Raw genomic sequence first — 23,482 nt, 5'->3', positions numbered from 1 at the left:
ACCAGCGGGTGGCAGGAGAAAAGATCCCCGCACCACACATCCTCTCGGGCCCGGAAACCTGTAGCCTTTCCTTGGCAGCCGACTCCCTTTCCGCGTGGTTTTGCCCAATGACCTCCGGGAAGGTCTGCAATCCTCAGGGACTGCTAGGTGGGCTGGGTGTGTAGTACCGATGCAGGGCTGTACTGAGGAACACCTTCACATCTTCAACACAGGGAGAACGTGGACAGACAGGGACAAAACACCCCACGGCCTCCAAATCAGCCCCCATGAGAAGACACCATACTGTGCCACGAAGGCAACCATTCCCTGGCACAGGGACCCGCCATGAAGTAAATTGACCAAGGAGGGGAAACAAGCGAGACACGCCACAGATGTGCTCCCGTGTTCCCTCTCTACACTTGCCTCCAAATGTCCCTGAGGGAATACCAAAAGTGTTCCCGGAAGCCTATGACCACCATCGATCTATCCACCCACCAGTAAACCTGTGGGATTAGCCAGCCATCTCTCGTGTCTTCTTCATTCGCCTTGCCCTCCTCTCTCCACCGGGATCCCAACGTGTCAGGGAAAGATGCCAGAGCCACCCCTCACCAAAGAAGCTTGCTGTGACTTATCTTCACTAAGGCATTTTCTAGCCCTTTCACACAGCACACACAAGCCAGACACAACCCGAGGAGGAGCCCTTAGCTTGGCCAACCTCCCGGTGGCAATGGCCCATTGGATTTCTCCCCTTATCAGGAGAAACCTAAACTGCATCTGGTCTCCCAAGCAGAACATGGCAAAGAAGCCTGCCCTAGGCCAGGAATCCTGCTCTGACCCTGAGCCTACAGACTTCCGTTTCTTTGCGGGCACAAGGCAACGAGTAGCCGGTGGCGGAGGCCTGTAGAACTCAAGGGCAGGCGACCGGACCACCAAGGGCTCACGCTTCCTCTCCTACCCGAATGCTGAACCGTGGCAGGGGACAGCAGTCCTGGCTAGACCAAGGAACCCACAGACGGCACGCTCTCCCTAGCCTTCCCTCCTGGATTGGCATCCCAGGCTCCTTTCCCAATGCCTCTTCTCCCCATCAGACGGCCACAAGCCTCAACTTAAACAGCGTGGCTGTGGACACCCACGGGAGCAAATGCAACGCGAACCTCTCCCTACTTTCCTTTTGGGAGCCACGTGTTGGACCTCAGTTCCAAGGAGGAGACGGCAGGGATTTCTCACTCATTTTTGTTCAGATTTCCAAGGAATGCATTTGTGGAAGTCATCGTCGAGCCAAGCACATGCTCAAACGCTGGACATGCAAACTTGCAGATTCCACCACGGTACGGACAGCGAGCTGAATCACGTCAGCATACGGCAGTGAACAAAGCAAAGCCATTGGGGAAGGAAATGCAGCCAGTTCTCAGGGCATCGAAGCTCGGGTTCCCATGGAAAAGGCCAGAAGGTGAGGGTGTAGCCCCGTTGCACATGTTCCCTTGGTCAAACCTCTAGGTTTTAGGAAAGAGGTGCTACTTACCGCAACAAGGGTTAAACCAGGATCCTCATGGAATGCGGGCCAACACCCCTGTGAGGCTCCTCCTCCTCACTTCACCGGGTGTCAGGGATTATACAGATGGTCCCAGGTTGATCTGCTGCTGGAATTCCTTTCTTGGCATTCCACCTGGCTCGGGGTGAGAGAACACATGCGTCCTATAGGAGGGTGCACGGGTGCACCGAGCGAAAGGGCGATGTCCCTCAGTGATGCGTGCTCTGTCTCCCCTCGACATGTAATTTGCTGCAGATCTTGCCTGTGGGTCCGCAGGGAAACGTGAAAGCAACATAGAGCTGACGCCTTCAGAGGGTGCGGCCATCAGGACATAGAGCACCGCTGTCCAAAATCCCCTGGTCTCGGGCACTGCAATTCCACTCCTGAGTGCTCTCCCATCCACCACAGCAGAAGGATGTCTTCCTAAACCCTGAGACACCCTCTGGGCAACTGTGGCCCCTCAGACTAAGAGCCGGTGCCATCTAGGGGAACACACGCCCGCCCTTGGCACATATTCTTCCACACAAGTGCCACGCTCTTACGGGGAAGAGATCTTCCACAAGGGAAGGGGCCTTGGCCGAATATGACGGCCTTCATCAAAAGCAGCTCGAAGGGAACCGTGACAAAGGGCACGTGAGGAACACCTGGACTGATCAAGGGAGACTCACCAGTAGGCACACTTCCTGAGCTGCTGCCAAGACAGATGACCTACCCTTGGTTCACACACAGAGGTAATGACATGGGAAACATTCTGAAGCCCAACGTGGTGGGGAAACCCTTGCAACCAAATGGCATGGGAGCCATTCCAATGCCCATTGTGGCGGAGAACACCATTGCACCAATGGGGTCAACTGCAGTGGTACCTGGCACATTCACACTCCGGGCCCGTCAGTGACGTGACCTCGGAGAAACAGTGAGGCCCGGGTCTTCTAGAAGCAATGTGTGACCCACAGCCATGCAATTAAGAGAACCCAGCCAACAGCCTAGACACCTGAACCGCTATGACTCGTCTGGCCTGTGGCCAGGCACACCGGATACCACAGTCTGGATGCACCAGCGCGTGGCAGTGAAAATGACCCCCGCACCACACACCCTCACCCGCCTTTAAATCTATAGCCTTTCCTTGGCAGCCGACTCCCTTTTTTCCGCATGGTTGTGCCCAGTGACCTCCGGGAGAGAGCTGCAAACCTCAGGGAACGCTATGTGGGCCAGGTTTAGTAAAGATGTTGGGCTGGACTCAGGAACACCCTCACACCTTCAACACAGGGGGAACGTGGACAGACAGGGACAAAACACCCCACGACCTCCAAATCAGCCCCCATGAGAAGACACCATACTGTGCCACAAAGGCAACCATTCACTAGCATAGGGACCCGCCATGAAGTAAATCGACCAAGGAGGGGAGAAAGGCGGGACAGTCCACAGAAGTTCTCCCGTGTTCCCTCTCTACACGTGCCTCCAAATGCTCCTGAGGGGATATCAAAAGTGTTCCTGGAAGCCTATGGCCTCTGTCAATCTGTCCACCCACAAGTAGACATGTGGGCTTAGCCAGCCATTTCATGTGTCTTTATAGGTAGCCTTGCCCTTCCCTCTCCACCGGGATCCCAACGTGTCATGGAAAGATGCCAGAGCCACCCCTCACCAAAGAAGCTTGCTGTGACTTATCTTGACTAAGGCATTTTCTAGCCTGTTCACACAGCACACACAAGCCGGAAACAACCCGAGGAGGAGCCATCAGCTTGGCCAACTGCCTGGGGACAATGGCCCATTGGATTTCTCCCCTCATCATGAGAAACCTAAACTGCATCTGGTCTCCCAAGCAGAACATGACAAAGAGCCAGCCCTAGGCCAGGAATCCTGCTCTGACCCTGAGCATAGACTTCTCTTTCCGTGAGGGCACAAGGCAACGAGTAGCCGGTGGCGGCGGCCTGTAGAACTCAAATGCAGTCGATAGGACCACCAACGGTTCACGCTTCCTTTCCTAGCCGCGTGCTCGTCCGTGGCAGGGGACAGAAGTCCTGGCTCGACCAAGGAACCCAGAGACGGCACGCTGTCCCTAGCCTTCCCACCTGGATTGGCATCCCAGGCTCCTTTCCCAATGGCTCTTCTCCCCATGAGACGGCCACAACCCTCCACTCGAACAACGTGGCTGTACACACACACGGCAGCAAACGCAACCTCAACCTCTCCCTACTTTCCTTTTGGGAGCCACGTGCTGGACCTCAGTTCCGATGAGGAGACGGTAGGGTTTTCTCACTCATTTTGTTCAGATTTCCAAGGAATGCATTTGTGGGGGTCATCATCGATCCAAGCACATGCTCAAACGCCGGACATGCAAAGTTGCAGATTCCACCAAGGGACGGCCAGTGAGCTGAATCATGTCAGCATACAGAAGCGGCCAGATCTGAGCCATGGGGCAGGAAATGCAGCCAGTTCTCAGGTCATCGAAGCTCATGTTCCCCAGGAAAAAGACAGAAGATGAGGCTGTAGCACCGGTTTTCAGTTCCCGTGGCCAAACCTCTAGGTTTTAGCAAAGAAGTGCCACTTACCGCAACAAGGTTTAAACCAGGATCCTCATGGAATGTGCGCCAACACCCCTGCGAGACTCCTCCTCCTCCCTTCACCAGGTATTATGGATGATACGGATGGCCCCAGGCTGCTCTGCTGCTGGGAGTCCGGCCCTGGCAGTCCACCTGGCTCGGGCTGAGAGAACACACGCGTGCCTGAGGATGGTGCACGGGCGCACCGAGGGAAAGGGCGATACCATCTAGTGATGCGTGCTCTATATCCCCTCAACATTTCATTTGCTGCCCATCGTGCCTGGGTGTCCGCACGTAAATGTGAAAGCAATGTGGCGTAGACGCCTTCACGGCGTGCCGCCATCAGGACAAAGAGCCCCGCTGTCCAACAACACCCTGGCCTCGGGCCCTGCAATTCCTCTCCTGAGCACTCTCCCCTCCATCACAGCTAAAGGATGTCTTCCGGAAACCCTGAGACACGCTCAGGGCAACTGTGCCTCCTCAGACTAAGAGCCAGTGACCTTTGGGGAACACACCAACTCTAAGCACACATGGCTCCACACAGTGGACGCGCCCGGAAGATCAAGAGATCTTCCACAAGGGAAGGGCACACGGCCGAATATGACGGCCTCCACCAAAAGCGGCTCATAGGGACCCACGACAAAGGGCACGTGAGGAACACCTGGGCTAATCAAGGCAGACTCACCAGCAGGCATACTTCCTGGCCTGCTGTTAGGACAGACGACCTACCCTTGTCGTACACACAAAGGTAATGGCATGGGAACCATTACGATGCCCAACGTGGCGGGGCAAACTGTTGCAGCAATTGGGTCTCTTGCAGTGCTGCCTGGCACTTTCACACTCTGGGTCCGTCAGTGACGTGACCTCGGTGAAACCGTGAGGCCCAGGTCCTCTAGAAGCAAACGTGTTACCTACAGCCGCGCAACAAGAGAACCCGGCCAACAGCCTAGACACCTGAACCGGTATGACTTCTCTGGACTGTGGCCAGGCACGCCGTACACCACAGTCTCAAAGCACCAGCGGGTGGCAGGAGAAAAGATCCCCGCACCACACATCCTCTCGGGCCCGGAAACCTGTAGCCTTTCCTTGGCAGCCGACTCCCTTTCCGCGTGGTTTTGCCCAATGACCTCCGGGAAGGTCTGCAATCCTCAGGGACTGCTAGGTGGGCTGGGTGTAGTACCGATGCAGGGCTGTACTGAGGAACACCTTCACATCTTCAACACAGGGAGAACGTGGACAGACAGGGACAAAACACCCCACGGCCTCCAAATCAGCCCCCATGAGAAGACACCATACTGTGCCACGAAGGCAACCATTCCCTGGCACAGGGACCCGCCATGAAGTAAATTGACCAAGGAGGGGAAACAAGCGAGACACGCCACAGATGTGCTCCCGTGTTCCCTCTCTACACTTGCCTCCAAATGTCCCTGAGGGAATACCAAAAGTGTTCCCGGAAGCCTATGACCACCATCGATCTATCCACCCACCAGTAAACCTGTGGGATTAGCCAGCCATCTCTCGTGTCTTCTTCATTCGCCTTGCCCTCCTCTCTCCACCGGGATCCCAACGTGTCAGGGAAAGATGCCAGAGCCACCCCTCACCAAAGAAGCTTGCTGTGACTTATCTTCACTAAGGCATTTTCTAGCCCTTTCACACAGCACACACAAGCCAGACACAACCCGAGGAGGAGCCCTTAGCTTGGCCAACCTCCCGGTGGCAATGGCCCATTGGATTTCTCCCCTTATCAGGAGAAACCTAAACTGCATCTGGTCTCCCAAGCAGAACATGGCAAAGAAGCCTGCCCTAGGCCAGGAATCCTGCTCTGACCCTGAGCCTACAGACTTCCGTTTCTTTGCGGGCACAAGGCAACGAGTAGCCGGTGGCGGAGGCCTGTAGAACTCAAGGGCAGGCGACCGGACCACCAAGGGCTCACGCTTCCTCTCCTACCCGAATGCTGAACCGTGGCAGGGGACAGCAGTCCTGGCTAGACCAAGGAACCCACAGACGGCACGCTCTCCCTAGCCTTCCCTCCTGGATTGGCATCCCAGGCTCCTTTCCCAATGCCTCTTCTCCCCATCAGACGGCCACAAGCCTCAACTTAAACAGCGTGGCTGTGGACACCCACGGGAGCAAATGCAACGCGAACCTCTCCCTACTTTCCTTTTGGGAGCCACGTGTTGGACCTCAGTTCCAAGGAGGAGACGGCAGGGATTTCTCACTCATTTTGTTCAGATTTCCAAGGAATGCATTTGTGGAAGTCATCGTCGAGCCAAGCACATGCTCAAACGCTGGACATGCAAACTTGCAGATTCCACCACGGTACGGACAGCGAGCTGAATCACGTCAGCATACGGCAGTGAACAAAGCAAAGCCATTGGGGAAGGAAATGCAGCCAGTTCTCAGGGCATCGAAGCTCGGGTTCCCATGGAAAAGGCCAGAAGGTGAGGGTGTAGCCCCGTTGCACATGTTCCCTTGGTCAAACCTCTAGGTTTTAGGAAAGAGGTGCTACTTACCGCAACAAGGGTTAAACCAGGATCCTCATGGAATGCGGGCCAACACCCCTGTGAGGCTCCTCCTCCTCACTTCACCGGGTGTCAGGGATTATACAGATGGTCCCAGGTTGATCTGCTGCTGGAATTCCTTTCTTGGCATTCCACCTGGCTCGGGGTGAGAGAACACATGCGTCCTATAGGAGGGTGCACGGGTGCACCGAGCGAAAGGGCGATGTCCCTCAGTGATGCGTGCTCTGTCTCCCCTCGACATGTAATTTGCTGCAGATCTTGCCTGTGGGTCCGCAGGGAAACGTGAAAGCAACATAGAGCTGACGCCTTCAGAGGGTGCGGCCATCAGGACATAGAGCACCGCTGTCCAAAATCCCCCTGGTCTCGGGCACTGCAATTCCACTCCTGAGTGCTCTCCCATCCACCACAGCAGAAGGATGTTCCTAAACCCCTGAGACACCCTCTGGGCAACTGTGGCCCCTCAGACTAAGAGCCGGTGCCATCTAGGGGAACACGCCCGCCCTTGGCACATATTCTTCCACACAAGTGCCACGCTCTTACGGGGAAGAGATCTTCCACAAGGGAAGGGGCCTTGGCCGAATATGACGGCCTTCATCAAAAGCAGCTCGAAGGGAACCGTGACAAAGGGCACGTGAGGAACACCTGGACTGATCAAGGGAGACTCACCAGTAGGCACACTTCCTGAGCTGCTGCCAAGACAGATGACCTACCCTTGGTTCACACACAGAGGTAATGACATGGGAAACATTCTGAAGCCCAACGTGGTGGGGAAACCCTTGCAACCAAATGGCATGGGAGCCATTCCAATGCCCATTGTGGCGGAGAACACCATTGCACCAATGGGGTCAACTGCAGTGGTACCTGGCACATTCACACTCCGGGCCCGTCAGTGACGTGACCTCGGAGAAACAGTGAGGCCCGGGTCTTCTAGAAGCAATGTGTGACCCACAGCCATGCAATTAAGAGAACCCAGCCAACAGCCTAGACACCTGAACCGCTATGACTCGTCTGGCCTGTGGCCAGGCACACCGGATACCACAGTCTGGATGCACCAGCGCGTGGCAGTGAAAATGACCCCGCACCACACACCCTCACCCGCCTTTAAATCTATAGCCTTTCCTTGGCAGCCGACTCCCTTTTTTCCGCATGGTTGTGCCCAGTGACCTCCGGGAGGAGCTGCAAACCTCAGGGAACGCTATGTGGGCCAGGTTTAGTAAAGATGTTGGGCTGGACTCAGGAACACCCTCACACCTTCAACACAGGGGGAACGTGGACAGACAGGGACAAAACACCCCACGACCTCCAAATCAGCCCCCATGAGAAGACACCATACTGTGCCACAAAGGCAACCATTCACTAGCATAGGGACCCGCCATGAAGTAAATCGACCAAGGAGGGGAGAAAGGCGGGACAGTCCACAGAAGTTCTCCCGTGTTCCCTCTCTACACGTGCCTCCAAATGCTCCTGAGGGGATATCAAAAGTGTTCCTGGAAGCCTATGGCCTCTGTCAATCTGTCCACCCACAAGTAGACATGTGGGCTTAGCCAGCCATTTCATGTGTCTTTATAGGTAGCCTTGCCCTTCCCTCTCCACCGGGATCCCAACGTGTCATGGAAAGATGCCAGAGCCACCCCTCACCAAAGAAGCTTGCTGTGACTTATCTTGACTAAGGCATTTTCTAGCCTGTTCACACAGCACACACAAGCCGGAAACAACCCGAGGAGGAGCCATCAGCTTGGCCAACCGCCCGGGGACAATGGCCCATTGGATTTCTCCCCTCATCATGAGAAACCTAAACTGCATCTGGTCTCCCAAGCAGAACATGACAAAGAGCCAGCCCTAGGCCAGGAATCCTGCTCTGACCCTGAGCATAGACTTCTCTTTCCGTGAGGGCACAAGGCAACGAGTAGCCGGTGGCGGCGGCCTGTAGAACTCAAATGCAGTCGATAGGACCACCAACGGTTCACGCTTCCTTTCCTAGCCGCGTGCTCGTCCGTGGCAGGGGACAGAAGTCCTGGCTCGACCAAGGAACCCAGAGACGGCACGCTGTCCCTAGCCTTCCCACCTGGATTGGCATCCCAGGCTCCTTTCCCAATGGCTCTTCTCCCCATGAGACGGCCACAACCCTCCACTCGAACAACGTGGCTGTACACACACACGGCAGCAAACGCAACCTCAACCTCTCCCTATTCCTTTTGGGAGCCACGTGCTGGACCTCAGTTCCGATGAGGAGACGGTAGGGTTTTCTCACTCATTTTGTTCAGATTTCCAAGGAATGCATTTGTGGGGGTCATCATCGATCCAAGCACATGCTCAAACGCCGGACATGCAAAGTTGCAGATTCCACCAAGGGACGGCCAGTGAGCTGAATCATGTCAGCATACAGAAGCGGCCAGATCTGAGCCATGGGGCAGGAAATGCAGCCAGTTCTCAGGTCATCGAAGCTCATGTTCCCCAGGAAAAAGACAGAAGATGAGGCTGTAGCACCGGTTTTCAGTTCCCGTGGCCAAACCTCTAGGTTTTAGCAAAGAAGTGCCACTTACCGCAACAAGGTTTAAACCAGGATCCTCATGGAATGTGCGCCAACACCCCGCGAGACTCCTCCTCCTCCCTTCACCAGGTATTATGGATGATACGGATGGCCCCAGGCTGCTCTGCTGCTGGGAGTCCGGCCCTGGCAGTCCACCTGGCTCGGGCTGAGAGAACACACGCGTGCCTGAGGATGGTGCACGGGCGCACCGAGGGAAAGGGCGATACCATCTAGTGATGCGTGCTCTATATCCCTCAACATTTCATTTGCTGCCCATCGTGCCTGGGTGTCCGCACGTAAATGTGAAAGCAATGTGGCGTAGACGCCTTCACGGCGTGCCGCCATCAGGACAAAGAGCCCCGCTGTCCAACAACACCCTGGCCTCGGGCCCTGCAATTCCTCTCCTGAGCACTCTCCCCTCCATCACAGCTAAAGGATGTCTTCGGAAACCCTGAGACACGCTCAGGGCAACTGTGCCTCCTCAGACTAAGAGCCAGTGACCTTTGGGGAACACACCAACTCTAAGCACACATGGCTCCACACAGTGGACGCGCCCGGAAGATCAAGAGATCTTCCACAAGGGAAGGGCACACGGCCGAATATGACGGCCCACCAAAAGCGGCTCATAGGGACCCACGACAAAGGGCACGTGAGGAACACCTGGGCTAATCAAGGCAGACTCACCAGCAGGCATACTTCCTGGCCTGCTGTTAGGACAGACGACCTACCCTTGTCGTACACACAAAGGTAATGGCATGGGAACCATTACGATGCCCAACGTGGCGGGGCAAACTGTTGCAGCAATTGGGTCTCTTGCAGTGCTGCCTGGCACTTTCACACTCTGGGTCCGTCAGTGACGTGACCTCGGTGAAATCGTGAGGCCCAGGTCCTCTAGAAGCAACGTGTTACCTACAGCCGCGCAACAAGAGAACCCGGCCAACAGCCTAGACACCTGAACCGGTATGACTTCTCTGGACTGTGGCCAGGCACGCCGTACACCACAGTCTCAAAGCACCAGCGGGTGGCAGGAGAAAAGATCCCCGCACCACACATCCTCTCGGGCCCGGAAACCTGTAGCCTTTCCTTGGCAGCCGACTCCCTTTCCGCGTGGTTTTGCCCAATGACCTCCGGGAAGGTCTGCAATCCTCAGGGACTGCTAGGTGGGCTGGGTGTAGTACCGATGCAGGGCTGTACTGAGGAACACCTTCACATCTTCAACACAGGGAGAACGTGGACAGACAGGGACAAAACACCCCACGGCCTCCAAATCAGCCCCCATGAGAAGACACCATACTGTGCCACGAAGGCAACCATTCCCTGGCACAGGGACCCGCCATGAAGTAAATTGACCAAGGAGGGGAAACAAGCGAGACACGCCACAGATGTGCTCCCGTGTTCCCTCTCTACACTTGCCTCCAAATGTCCCTGAGGGAATACCAAAAGTGTTCCCGGAAGCCTATGACCACCATCGATCTATCCACCCACCAGTAAACCTGTGGGATTAGCCAGCCATCTCTCGTGTCTTCTTCATTCGCCTTGCCCTCCTCTCTCCACCGGGATCCCAACGTGTCAGGGAAAGATGCCAGAGCCACCCCTCACCAAAGAAGCTTGCTGTGACTTATCTTCACTAAGGCATTTTCTAGCCCTTTCACACAGCACACACAAGCCAGACACAACCCGAGGAGGAGCCCTTAGCTTGGCCAACCTCCCGGTGGCAATGGCCCATTGGATTTCTCCCCTTATCAGGAGAAACCTAAACTGCATCTGGTCTCCCAAGCAGAACATGGCAAAGAAGCCTGCCCTAGGCCAGGAATCCTGCTCTGACCCTGAGCCTACAGACTTCCGTTTCTTTGCGGGCACAAGGCAACGAGTAGCCGGTGGCGGAGGCCTGTAGAACTCAAGGGCAGGCGACCGGACCACCAAGGGCTCACGCTTCCTCTCCTACCCGAATGCTGAACCGTGGCAGGGGACAGCAGTCCTGGCTAGACCAAGGAACCCACAGACGGCACGCTCTCCCTAGCCTTCCCTCCTGGATTGGCATCCCAGGCTCCTTTCCCAATGCCTCTTCTCCCCATCAGACGGCCACAAGCCTCAACTTAAACAGCGTGGCTGTGGACACCCACGGGAGCAAATGCAACGCGAACCTCTCCCTACTTTCCTTTTGGGAGCCACGTGTTGGACCTCAGTTCCAAGGAGGAGACGGCAGGGATTTCTCACTCATTTTGTTCAGATTTCCAAGGAATGCATTTGTGGAAGTCATCGTCGAGCCAAGCACATGCTCAAACGCTGGACATGCAAACTTGCAGATTCCACCACGGTACGGACAGCGAGCTGAATCACGTCAGCATACGGCAGTGAACAAAGCAAAGCCATTGGGGAAGGAAATGCAGCCAGTTCTCAGGGCATCGAAGCTCGGGTTCCCATGGAAAAGGCCAGAAGGTGAGGGTGTAGCCCCGTTGCACATGTTCCCTTGGTCAAACCTCTAGGTTTTAGGAAAGAGGTGCTACTTACCGCAACAAGGGTTAAACCAGGATCCTCATGGAATGCGGGCCAACACCCCTGTGAGGCTCCTCCTCCTCACTTCACCGGGTGTCAGGGATTATACAGATGGTCCCAGGTTGATCTGCTGCTGGAATTCCTTTCTTGGCATTCCACCTGGCTCGGGGTGAGAGAACACATGCGTCCTATAGGAGGGTGCACGGGTGCACCGAGCGAAAGGGCGATGTCCCTCAGTGATGCGTGCTCTGTCTCCCCTCGACATGTAATTTGCTGCAGATCTTGCCTGTGGGTCCGCAGGGAAACGTGAAAGCAACATAGAGCTGACGCCTTCAGAGGGTGCGGCCATCAGGACATAGAGCACCGCTGTCCAAAATCCCCCTGGTCTCGGGCACTGCAATTCCACTCCTGAGTGCTCTCCCATCCACCACAGCAGAAGGATGTCTTCCTAAACCCCTGAGACACCCTCTGGGCAACTGTGGCCCCTCAGACTAAGAGCCGGTGCCATCTAGGGGAACACGCCCGCCCTTGGCACATATTCTTCCACACAAGTGCCACGCTCTTACGGGGAAGAGATCTTCCACAAGGGAGGGGCCTTGGCCGAATATGACGGCCTTCATCAAAAGCAGCTCGAAGGGAACCGTGACAAAGGGCACGTGAGGAACACCTGGACTGATCAAGGGAGACTCACCAGTAGGCACACTTCCTGAGCTGCTGCCAAGACAGATGACCTACCCTTGGTTCACACACAGAGGTAATGACATGGGAAACATTCTGAAGCCCAACGTGGTGGGGAAACCCTTGCAACCAAATGGCATGGGAGCCATTCCAATGCCCATTGTGGCGGAGAACACCATTGCACCAATGGGGTCAACTGCAGTGGTACCTGGCACATTCACACTCCGGGCCCGTCAGTGACGTGACCTCGGAGAAACAGTGAGGCCCGGGTCTTCTAGAAGCAATGTGTGACCCACAGCCATGCAATTAAGAGAACCCAGCCAACAGCCTAGACACCTGAACCGCTATGACTCGTCTGGCCTGTGGCCAGGCACACCGGATACCACAGTCTGGATGCACCAGCGCGTGGCAGTGAAAATGACCCCCGCACCACACACCCTCACCCGCCTTTAAATCTATAGCCTTTCCTTGGCAGCCGACTCCCTTTTTTCCGCATGGTTGTGCCCAGTGACCTCCGGGAGGAGCTGCAAACCTCAGGGAACGCTATGTGGGCCAGGTTTAGTAAAGATGTTGGGCTGGACTCAGGAACACCCTCACACCTTCAACACAGGGGGAACGTGGACAGACAGGGACAAAACACCCCACGACCTCCAAATCAGCCCCCATGAGAAGACACCATACTGTGCCACAAAGGCAACCATTCACTAGCATAGGGACCCGCCATGAAGTAAATCGACCAAGGAGGGGAGAAAGGCGGGACAGTCCACAGAAGTTCTCCCGTGTTCCCTCTCTACACGTGCCTCCAAATGCTCCTGAGGGGATATCAAAAGTGTTCCTGGAAGCCTATGGCCTCTGTCAATCTGTCCACCCACAAGTAGACATGTGGGCTTAGCCAGCCATTTCATGTGTCTTTATAGGTAGCCTTGCCCTTCCCTCTCCACCGGGATCCCAACGTGTCATGGAAAGATGCCAGAGCCACCCCTCACCAAAGAAGCTTGCTGTGACTTATCTTGACTAAGGCATTTTCTAGCCTGTTCACACAGCACACACAAGCCGGAAACAACCCGAGGAGGAGCCATCAGCTTGGCCAACCGCCGGGGACAATGGCCCATTGGATTTCTCCCCTCATCATGAGAAACCTAAACTGCATCTGGTCTCCCAAGCAGAACATGACAAAGAGCCAGCCCTAGGCCAGGAATCCTGCTCTGACCCTGAGCATAGACTTCTCTTTCCGTGAGGGCACAAGGCAACGAGTAGCCGGTGGCGGCGGCCTGTAGAACTCAAATGCAGTCGATAGGACCACCAACGGTTCACGCTTCCTTTCCTAGCCGCGTGCTCGTCCGTGGCAGGGGACAGAAGTCCTGGCTCGACCAAGGAACCCAGAGACGGCACGCTGTCCCTAGCCTTCCCACCTGGATTGGCATCCCAGGCTCCTTTCCCAATGGCTCTTCTCCCCATGAGACGGCCACAACCCTCCACTCGAACAACGTGGCTGTACACACACACGGCAGCAAACGCAACCTCAACCTCTCCCTACTTTCCTTTTGGGAGCCACGTGCTGGACCTCAGTTCCGATGAGGAGACGGTAGGGTTTTCTCACTCATTTTGTTCAGATTTCCAAGGAATGCATTTGTGGGGGTCATCATCGATCCAAGCACATGCTCAAACGCCGGACATGCAAAGTTGCAGATTCCACCAAGGGACGGCCAGTGAGCTGAATCATGTCAGCATACAGAAGCGGCCAGATCTGAGCCATGGGGCAGGAAATGCAGCCAGTTCTCAGGTCATCGAAGCTCATGTTCCCCAGGAAAAAGACAGAAGATGAGGCTGTAGCACCGGTTTTCAGTTCCCGTGGCCAAACCTCTAGGTTTTAGCAAAGAAGTGCCACTTACCGCAACAAGGTTTAAACCAGGATCCTCATGGAATGTGCGCCAACACCCCGCGAGACTCCTCCTCCTCCCTTCACCAGGTATTATGGATGATACGGATGGCCCCAGGCTGCTCTGCTGCTGGGAGTCCGGCCCTGGCAGTCCACCTGGCTCGGGCTGAGAGAACACACGCGTGCCTGAGGATGGTGCACGGGCGCACCGAGGGAAAGGGCGATACCATCTAGTGATGCGTGCTCTATATCCCCTCAACATTTCATTTGCTGCCCATCGTGCCTGGGTGTCCGCACGTAAATGTGAAAGCAATGTGGCGTAGACGCCTTCACGGCGTGCCGCCATCAGGACAAAGAGCCCCGCTGTCCAACAACACCCTGGCCTCGGGCCCTGCAATTCCTCTCCTGAGCACTCTCCCCTCCATCACAGCTAAAGGATGTCTTCCGGAAACCCTGAGACACGCTCAGGGCAACTGTGCCTCCTCAGACTAAGAGCCAGTGACCTTTGGGGAACACACCAACTCTAAGCACACATGGCTCCACACAGTGGACGCGCCCGGAAGATCAAGAGATCTTCCACAAGGGAAGGGCACACGGCCGAATATGACGGCCTCCACCAAAAGCGGCTCATAGGGACCCACGACAAAGGGCACGTGAGGAACACCTGGGCTAATCAAGGCAGACTCACCAGCAGGCATACTTCCTGGCCTGCTGTTAGGACAGACGACCTACCCTTGTCGTACACACAAAGGTAATGGCATGGGAACCATTACGATGCCCAACGTGGCGGGGCAAACTGTTGCAGCAATTGGGTCTCTTGCAGTGCTGCCTGGCACTTTCACACTCTGGGTCCGTCAGTGACGTGACCTCGGTGAAACCGTGAGGCCCAGGTCCTCTAGAAGCAACGTGTTACCTACAGCCGCGCAACAAGAGAACCCGGCCAACAGCCTAGACACCTGAACCGGTATGACTTCTCTGGACTGTGGCCAGGCACGCCGTACACCACAGTCTCAAAGCACCAGCGGGTGGCAGGAGAAAAGATCCCCGCACCACACATCCTCTCGGGCCCGGAAACCTGTAGCCTTTCCTTGGCAGCCGACTCCCTTTCCGCGTGGTTTTGCCCAATGACCTCCGGGAAGGTCTGCAATCCTCAGGGACTGCTAGGTGGGCTGGGTGTAGTACCGATGCAGGGCTGTACTGAGGAACACCTTCACATCTTCAACACAGGGAGAACGTGGACAGACAGGGACAAAACACCCCACGGCCTCCAAATCAGCCCCCATGAGAAGACACCATACTGTGCCACGAAGGCAACCATTCCCTGGCACAGGGACCCGCCATGAAGTAAATTGACCAAGGAGGGGAAACAAGCGAGACACGCCACAGATGTGCTCCCGTGTTCCCTCTCTACACTTGCCTCCAAATGTCCCTGAGGGAATACCAAAAGTGTTCCCGGAAGCCTATGACCACCATCGATCTATCCACCCACCAGTAAACCTGTGGGATTAGCCAGCCATCTCTCGTGTCTTCTTCATTCGCCTTGCCCCTCTCTCTCCACCGGGATCCCAACGTGTCAGGGAAAGATGCCAGAGCCACCCCTCACCAAAGAAGCTTGCTGTGACTTATCTTCACTAAGGCATTTTCTAGCCCTTTCACACAGCACACACAAGCCAGACACAACCCGAGGAGGAGCCCTTAGCTTGGCCAACCTCCCGGTGGCAATGGCCCATTGGATTTCTCCCCTTATCAGGAGAAACCTAAACTGCATCTGGTCTCCCAAGCAGAACATGGCAAAGAAGCCTGCCCTAGGCCAGGAATCCTGCTCTGACCCTGAGCCTACAGACTTCCGTTTCTTTGCGGGCACAAGGCAACGAGTAGCCGGTGGCGGAGGCCTGTAGAACTCAAGGGCAGGCGACCGGACCACCAAGGGCTCACGCTTCCTCTCCTACCCGAATGCTGAACCGTGGCAGGGGACAGCAGTCCTGGCTAGACCAAGGAACCCACAGACGGCACGCTCTCCCTAGCCTTCCCTCCTGGATTGGCATCCCAGGCTCCTTTCCCAATGCCTCTTCTCCCCATCAGACGGCCACAAGCCTCAACTTAAACAGCGTGGCTGTGGACACCCACGGGAGCAAATGCAACGCGAACCTCTCCCTACTTTCCTTTTGGGAGCCACGTGTTGGACCTCAGTTCCAAGGAGGAGACGGCAGGGATTTCTCACTCATTTTGTTCAGATTTCCAAGGAATGCATTTGTGGAAGTCATCGTCGAGCCAAGCACATGCTCAAACGCTGGACATGCAAACTTGCAGATTCCACCACGGTACGGACAGCGAGCTGAATCACGTCAGCATACGGCAGTGAACAAAGCAAAGCCATTGGGGAAGGAAATGCAGCCAGTTCTCAGGGCATCGAAGCTCGGGTTCCCATGGAAAAGGCCAGAAGGTGAGGGTGTAGCCCCGTTGCACATGTTCCCTTGGTCAAACCTCTAGGTTTTAGGAAAGAGGTGCTACTTACCGCAACAAGGGTTAAACCAGGATCCTCATGGAATGCGGGCCAACACCCCTGTGAGGCTCCTCCTCCTCACTTCACCGGGTGTCAGGGATTATACAGATGGTCCCAGGTTGATCTGCTGCTGGAATTCCTTTCTTGGCATTCCACCTGGCTCGGGGTGAGAGAACACATGCGTCCTATAGGAGGGTGCACGGGTGCACCGAGCGAAAGGGCGATGTCCCTCAGTGATGCGTGCTCTGTCTCCCCTCGACATGTAATTTGCTGCAGATCTTGCCTGTGGGTCCGCAGGGAAACGTGAAAGCAACATAGAGCTGACGCCTTCAGAGGGTGCGGCCATCAGGACATAGAGCACCGCTGTCCAAAATCCCCTGGTCTCGGGCACTGCAATTCCACTCCTGAGTGCTCTCCCATCCACCACAGCAGAAGGATGTCTCCTAAACCCCTGAGACACCCTCTGGGCAACTGTGGCCCCTCAGACTAAGAGCCGGTGCCATCTAGGGGAACACGCCCGCCCTTGGCACATATTCTTCCACACAAGTGCCACGCTCTTACGGGGAAGAGATCTTCCACAAGGGAAGGGGCCTTGGCCGAATATGACGGCCTTCATCAAAAGCAGCTCGAAGGGAACCGTGACAAAGGGCACGTGAGGAACACCTGGACTGATCAAGGGAGACTCACCAGTAGGCACACTTCCTGAGCTGCTGCCAAGACAGATGACCTACCTTGGTTCACACACAGAGGTAACGACATGGGAAACATTCTGAAGCCCAACGTGGTGGGAAACCCTTGCAACCAAATGGCATGGGAGCCATTCCAATGCCCATTGTGGCGGAGAACACCATTGCACCAATGGGGTCAACTGCAGTGGTACCTGGCACATTCACACTCCGGGCCCGTCAGTGACGTGACCTCGGAGAAACAGTGAGGCCCGGGTCTTCTAGAAGCAATGTGTGACCCACAGCCATGCAATTAAGAGAACCCAGCCAACAGCCTAGACACCTGAACCGCTATGACTCGTCTGGCTGTGGCCAGGCACACCGGATACCACAGTCTGGATGCACCAGCGCGTGGCAGTGAAAATGACCCCCGCACCACACACCCTCACCCGCCTTTAAATCTATAGCCTTTCCTTGGCAGCCGACTCCCTTTTTTCCGCATGGTTGTGCCCAGTGACCTCCGGGAGGAGCTGCAAACCTCAGGGAACGCTATGTGGGCCAGGTTTAGTAAAGATGTTGGGCTGGACTCAGGAACACCCTCACACCTTCAACACAGGGGGAACGTGGACAGACAGGGACAAAACACCCCACGACCTCCCAAATCAGCCCCCATGAGAAGACACCATACTGTGGCCACAAAGGCAACCATTCACTAGCATAGGGACCCGCCATGAAGTAAATCGACCAAGGAGGGGAGAAAGGCGGGACAGTCCACAGAAGTTCTCCCGTGTTCCCTCTCTACACGTGCCTCCAAATGCTCCTGAGGGGATATCAAAAGTGTTCCTGGAAGCCTATGGCCTCTGTCAATCTGTCCACCCACAAGTAGACATGTGGGCTTAGCCAGCCATTTCATGTGTCTTTATAGGTAGCCTTGCCCTTCCCTCTCCCCGGGATCCCAACGTGTCATGGAAAGATGCCAGAGCCACCCTCACCAAAGAAGCTTGCTGTGACTTATCTTGACTAAGGCATTTTCTAGCCTGTTCACACAGCACACACAAGCCGGAAAACAACCGAGGAGGAGCCATCAGCTTGGCCAACTGCCTGGGGACAATGGCCCATTGGATTTCTCCCCTCATCATGAGAAACCTAAACTGCATCTGGTCTCCCAAGCAGAACATGACAAAGAGCCAGCCCTAGGCCAGGAATCCTGCTCTGACCCTGAGCATAGACTTCTCTTTCCGTGAGGGCACAAGGCAACGAGTAGCCGGTGGCGGCGGCCTGTAGAACTCAAATGCAGTCGATAGGACCACCAACGGTTCACGCTTCCTTTCCTAGCCGCGTGCTCGTCCGTGGCAGGGGACAGAAGTCCTGGCTCGACCAAGGAACCCAGAGACGGCACGCTGTCCCTAGCCTTCCCACCTGGATTGGCATCCCAGGCTCCTTTCCCAATGGCTCTTCTCCCCATGAGACGGCCACAACCCTCCACTCGAACAACGTGGCTGTACACACACACGGCAGCAAACGCAACCTCAACCTCTCCCTACTTTCCTTTGGGAGCCACGTGCTGGACCTCAGTTCCGATGAGGAGACGGTAGGGTTTTCTCACTCATTTGTTCAGATTTCCAAGGAATGCATTTGTGGGGGTCATCATCGATCCAAGCACATGCTCAAACGCCGGACATGCAAAGTTGCAGATTCCACCAAGGGACGGCCAGTGAGCTGAATCATGTCAGCATACAGAAGCGGCCAGATCTGAGCCATGGGGCAGGAAATGCAGCCAGTTCTCAGGTCATCGAAGCTCACGTTCCCCAGGAAAAAGACAGAAGATGAGGCTGTAGCACCGGTTTTCAGTTCCCGTGGCCAAACCTCTAGGTTTTAGCAAAGAAGTGCCACTTACCGCAACAAGGTTTAAACCAGGATCCTCATGGAATGTGCGCCAACACCCCCGCGAGACTCCTCCTCCTCCCTTCACCAGGTATTATGGATGATACGGATGGCCCCAGGCTGCTCTGCTGCTGGGATTCCGGCCCTGGCAGTCCACCTGGCTCGGGCTGAGAGAACACACGCGTGCCTGAGGATGGTGCACGGGCGCACCGAGGGAAAGGGCGATACCATCTAGTGATGCGTGCTCTATATCCCCTCAACATTTCATTTGCTGCCCATCGTGCCTGGGTGTCCGCACGTAAATGTGAAAGCAATGTGGCGTAGACGCCTTCACGGCGTGCCGCCATCAGGACAAAGAGCCCCGCTGTCCAACAACACCCTGGCCTCGGGCCCTGCAATTCCTCTCCTGAGCACTCTCCCCTCCATCACAGCTAAAGGATGTCTTCCGGAAACCCTGAGACACGCTCAGGGCAAACTGTGCCTCCTCAGACTAAGAGCCAGTGACCTTTGGGGAACACACCAACTCTAAGCACACATGGCTCCACACAGTGGACGTGCCCGGAAGATCAAGAGATCTTCCACAAGGGAAGGGCACACGGCCGAATATGACGGCCTCCACCAAAAGCGGCTCATAGGGACCCACGACAAAGGGCACGTGAGGAACACCTGGACTAATCAAGGCAGACTCACCAGCAGGCATACTTCCTGGCCTGCTGTTAGGACAGACGACCTACCCTTGTCGTACACACAAAGGTAATGGCATGGGAACCATTACGATGCCCAACGTGGCGGGGCAAACTGTTGCAGCAATTGGGTCTCTTGCAGTGCTGCCTGGCACTTTCACACTCTGGGTCCGTCAGTGACGTGACCTCGGTGAAATCGTGAGGCCCAGGTCCTCTAGAAGCAACGTGTTACCTACAGCCGCGCAACAAGAGAACCCGGCCAACAGCCTAGACACCTGAACCGGTATGACTTCTCTGGACTGTGGCCAGGCACGCCGTACACCACAGTCTCAAAGCACCAGCGGGTGGCAGGAGAAAAGATCCCCGCACCACACATCCTCTCGGGCCCGGAAACCTGTAGCCTTTCCTTGGCAGCCGACTCCCTTTCCGCGTGGTTTTGCCCAATGGCCTCCGGGAAGGTCTGCAATCCTCAGGGACTGCTAGGTGGGCTGGGTGTAGTACCGATGCAGGGCTGTACTGAGGAACACCTTCACATCTTCAACACAGGGAGAACGTGGACAGACAGGGACAAAACACCCCACGGCCTCCAAATCAGCCCCCATGAGAAGACACCATACTGTGCCACGAAGGCAACCATTCCCTGGCACAGGGACCCGCCATGAAGTAAATTGACCAAGGAGGGGAAACAAGCGAGACACGCCACAGATGTGCTCCCGTGTTCCCTCTCTACACTTGCCTCCAAATGTCCCTGAGGGAATACCAAAAGTGTTCCCGGAAGCCTATGACCACCATCGATCTATCCACCCACCAGTAAACCTGTGGGATTAGCCAGCCATCTCTCGTGTCTTCTTCATTCGCCTTGCCCTCCTCTCTCCACCGGGATCCCAACGTGTCAGGGAAAGATGCCAGAGCCACCCCTCACCAAAGAAGCTTGCTGTGACTTATCTTCACTAAGGCATTTTCTAGCCCTTTCACACAGCACACACAAGCCAGACACAACCCGAGGAGGAGCCCTTAGCTTGGCCAACCTCCCGGTGGCAATGGCCCATTGGATTTCTCCCCTTATCAGGAGAAACCTAAACTGCATCTGGTCTCCCAAGCAGAACATGGCAAAGAAGCCTGCCCTAGGCCAGGAATCCTGCTCTGACCCTGAGCCTACAGACTTCCGTTTCTTTGCGGGCACAAGGCAACGAGTAGCCGGTGGCGGAGGCCTGTAGAACTCAAGGGCAGGCGACCGGACCACCAAGGGCTCACGCTTCCTCTCCTACCCGAATGCTGAACCGTGGCAGGGGACAGCAGTCCTGGCTAGACCAAGGAACCCACAGACGGCACGCTCTCCCTAGCCTTCCCTCCTGGATTGGCATCCCAGGCTCCTTTCCCAATGCCTCTTCTCCCCATCAGACGGCCACAAGCCTCAACTTAAACAGCGTGGCTGTGGACACCCACGGGAGCAAATGCAACGCGAACCTCTCCCTACTTTCCTTTTGGGAGCCACGTGTTGGACCTCAGTTCCAAGGAGGAGACGGCAGGGATTTCTCACTCATTTTGTTCAGATTTCCAAGGAATGCATTTGTGGAAGTCATCGTCGAGCCAAGCACATGCTCAAACGCTGGACATGCAAACTTGCAGATTCCACCACGGTACGGACAGCGAGCTGAATCACGTCAGCATACGGCAGTGAACAAAGCAAAGCCATTGGGGAAGGAAATGCAGCCAGTTCTCAGGGCATCGAAGCTCGGGTTCCCATGGAAAAGGCCAGAAGGTGAGGGTGTAGCCCCGTTGCACATGTTCCCTTGGTCAAACCTCTAGGTTTTAGGAAAGAGGTGCTACTTACCGCAACAAGGGTTAAACCAGGATCCTCATGGAATGCGGGCCAACACCCCTGTGAGGCTCCTCCTCCTCACTTCACCGGGTGTCAGGGATTATACAGATGGTCCCAGGTTGATCTGCTGCTGGAATTCCTTTCTTGGCATTCCACCTGGCTCGGGGTGAGAGAACACATGCGTCCTATAGGAGGGTGCACGGGTGCACCGAGCGAAAGGGCGATGTCCCTCAGTGATGCGTGCTCTGTCTCCCCTCGACATGTAATTTGCTGCAGATCTTGCCTGTGGGTCCGCAGGGAAACGTGAAAGCAACATAGAGCTGACGCCTTCAGAGGGTGCGGCCATCAGGACATAGAGCACCGCTGTCCAAAATCCCCCTGGTCTCGGGCACTGCAATTCCACTCCTGAGTGCTCTCCCATCCACCACAGCAGAAGGATGTCTTCCTAAACCCCTGAGACACCCTCTGGGCAACTGTGGCCCCTCAGACTAAGAGCCGGTGCCATCTAGGGGAACACGCCCGCCCTTGGCACATATTCTTCCACACAAGTGCCACGCTCTTACGGGGAAGAGATCTTCCACAAGGGAAGGGGCCTTGGCCGAATATGACGGCCTTCATCAAAAGCAGCTCGAAGGGAACCGTGACAAAGGGCACGTGAGGAACACCTGGACTGATCAAGGGAGACTCACCAGTAGGCACACTTCCTGAGCTGCTGCCAAGACAGATGACCTACCCTTGGTTCACACACAGAGGTAACGACATGGGAAACATTCTGAAGCCCAACGTGGTGGGGAAACCCTTGCAACCAAATGGCATGGGAGCCATTCCAATGCCCATTGTGGCGGAGAACACCATTGCACCAATGGGGTCAACTGCAGTGGTACCTGGCACATTCACACTCCGGGCCCGTCAGTGACGTGACCTCGGAGAAACAGTGAGGCCCGGGTCTTCTAGAAGCAATGTGTGACCCACAGCCATGCAATTAAGAGAACCCAGCCAACAGCCTAGACACCTGAACCGCTATGACTCGTCTGGCCTGTGGCCAGGCACACCGGATACCACAGTCTGGATGCACCAGCGCGTGGCAGTGAAAATGACCCCCGCACCACACACCCTCACCCGCCTTTAAATCTATAGCCTTTCCTTGGCAGCCGACTCCCTTTTTTCCGCATGGTTGTGCCCAGTGACCTCCGGGAGGAGCTGCAAACCTCAGGGAACGCTATGTGGGCCAGGTTTAGTAAAGATGTTGGGCTGGACTCAGGAACACCCTCACACCTTCAACACAGGGGGAACGTGGACAGACAGGGACAAAACACCCCACGACCTCCAAATCAGCCCCCATGAGAAGACACCATACTGTGCCACAAAGGCAACCATTCACTAGCATAGGGACCCGCCATGAAGTAAATCGACCAAGGAGGGGAGAAAGGCGGGACAGTCCACAGAAGTTCTCCCGTGTTCCCTCTCTACACGTGCCTCCAAATGCTCCTGAGGGGATATCAAAAGTGTTCCTGGAAGCCTATGGCCTCTGTCAATCTGTCCACCCACAAGTAGACATGTGGGCTTAGCCAGCCATTTCATGTGTCTTTATAGGTAGCCTTGCCCTTCCCTCTCCACCGGGATCCCAACGTGTCATGGAAAGATGCCAGAGCCACCCCTCACCAAAGAAGCTTGCTGTGACTTATCTTGACTAAGGCATTTTCTAGCCTGTTCACACAGCACACACAAGCCGGAAACAACCCGAGGAGGAGCCATCAGCTTGGCCAACCG

At 55.7% G+C, this 23,482-nt stretch overlaps 9 non-coding genes across 9 annotated transcripts; all 9 read right to left on the bottom strand.

Annotated features, from left to right (window-relative positions):
* Positions 1-1,166: 1,166 nt before the first annotated feature.
* LOC117311365 (small nucleolar RNA SNORD116) lies at positions 1,167-1,259 on the bottom strand. Its single transcript, XR_004525576.1, has one exon. It is a non-coding gene; the product is annotated as a small nucleolar RNA SNORD116 (small nucleolar RNA).
* Positions 1,260-3,727: 2,468 nt separating this feature from the next.
* Positions 3,728-3,819, bottom strand: LOC117311324 (small nucleolar RNA SNORD116). The gene has a single exon (XR_004525538.1). It is a non-coding gene; the product is annotated as a small nucleolar RNA SNORD116 (small nucleolar RNA).
* A 2,410-nt stretch (positions 3,820-6,229) lies between these two features.
* Positions 6,230-6,321, bottom strand: LOC117311345 (small nucleolar RNA SNORD116). Its single transcript, XR_004525558.1, has one exon. It is a non-coding gene; the product is annotated as a small nucleolar RNA SNORD116 (small nucleolar RNA).
* Positions 6,322-8,783: 2,462 nt separating this feature from the next.
* Positions 8,784-8,875, bottom strand: LOC117311323 (small nucleolar RNA SNORD116). Its single transcript, XR_004525537.1, has one exon. It is a non-coding gene; the product is annotated as a small nucleolar RNA SNORD116 (small nucleolar RNA).
* Positions 8,876-11,279: 2,404 nt separating this feature from the next.
* On the bottom strand, positions 11,280-11,371 carry LOC117311344 (small nucleolar RNA SNORD116). Its single transcript, XR_004525557.1, has one exon. It is a non-coding gene; the product is annotated as a small nucleolar RNA SNORD116 (small nucleolar RNA).
* Positions 11,372-13,836: 2,465 nt separating this feature from the next.
* Positions 13,837-13,928, bottom strand: LOC117311322 (small nucleolar RNA SNORD116). Its single transcript, XR_004525536.1, has one exon. It is a non-coding gene; the product is annotated as a small nucleolar RNA SNORD116 (small nucleolar RNA).
* A 2,408-nt stretch (positions 13,929-16,336) lies between these two features.
* On the bottom strand, positions 16,337-16,428 carry LOC117311343 (small nucleolar RNA SNORD116). Its single transcript, XR_004525556.1, has one exon. It is a non-coding gene; the product is annotated as a small nucleolar RNA SNORD116 (small nucleolar RNA).
* A 2,461-nt stretch (positions 16,429-18,889) lies between these two features.
* Positions 18,890-18,980, bottom strand: LOC117311354 (small nucleolar RNA SNORD116). Its single transcript, XR_004525566.1, has one exon. It is a non-coding gene; the product is annotated as a small nucleolar RNA SNORD116 (small nucleolar RNA).
* A 2,410-nt stretch (positions 18,981-21,390) lies between these two features.
* On the bottom strand, positions 21,391-21,482 carry LOC117311342 (small nucleolar RNA SNORD116). The gene has a single exon (XR_004525555.1). It is a non-coding gene; the product is annotated as a small nucleolar RNA SNORD116 (small nucleolar RNA).
* Positions 21,483-23,482: the final 2,000 nt, after the last annotated feature.

Source organism: Tursiops truncatus, chromosome 2 (genome assembly GCF_011762595.2).
Source record: "Tursiops truncatus isolate mTurTru1 chromosome 2, mTurTru1.mat.Y, whole genome shotgun sequence".
Classification (NCBI taxonomy): Eukaryota; Metazoa; Chordata; class Mammalia; order Artiodactyla; family Delphinidae; genus Tursiops; species Tursiops truncatus.
The sequence above is the reverse complement of the archived record's forward strand: the minus strand, read 5'-3'. Positions and strand labels throughout refer to the sequence as shown.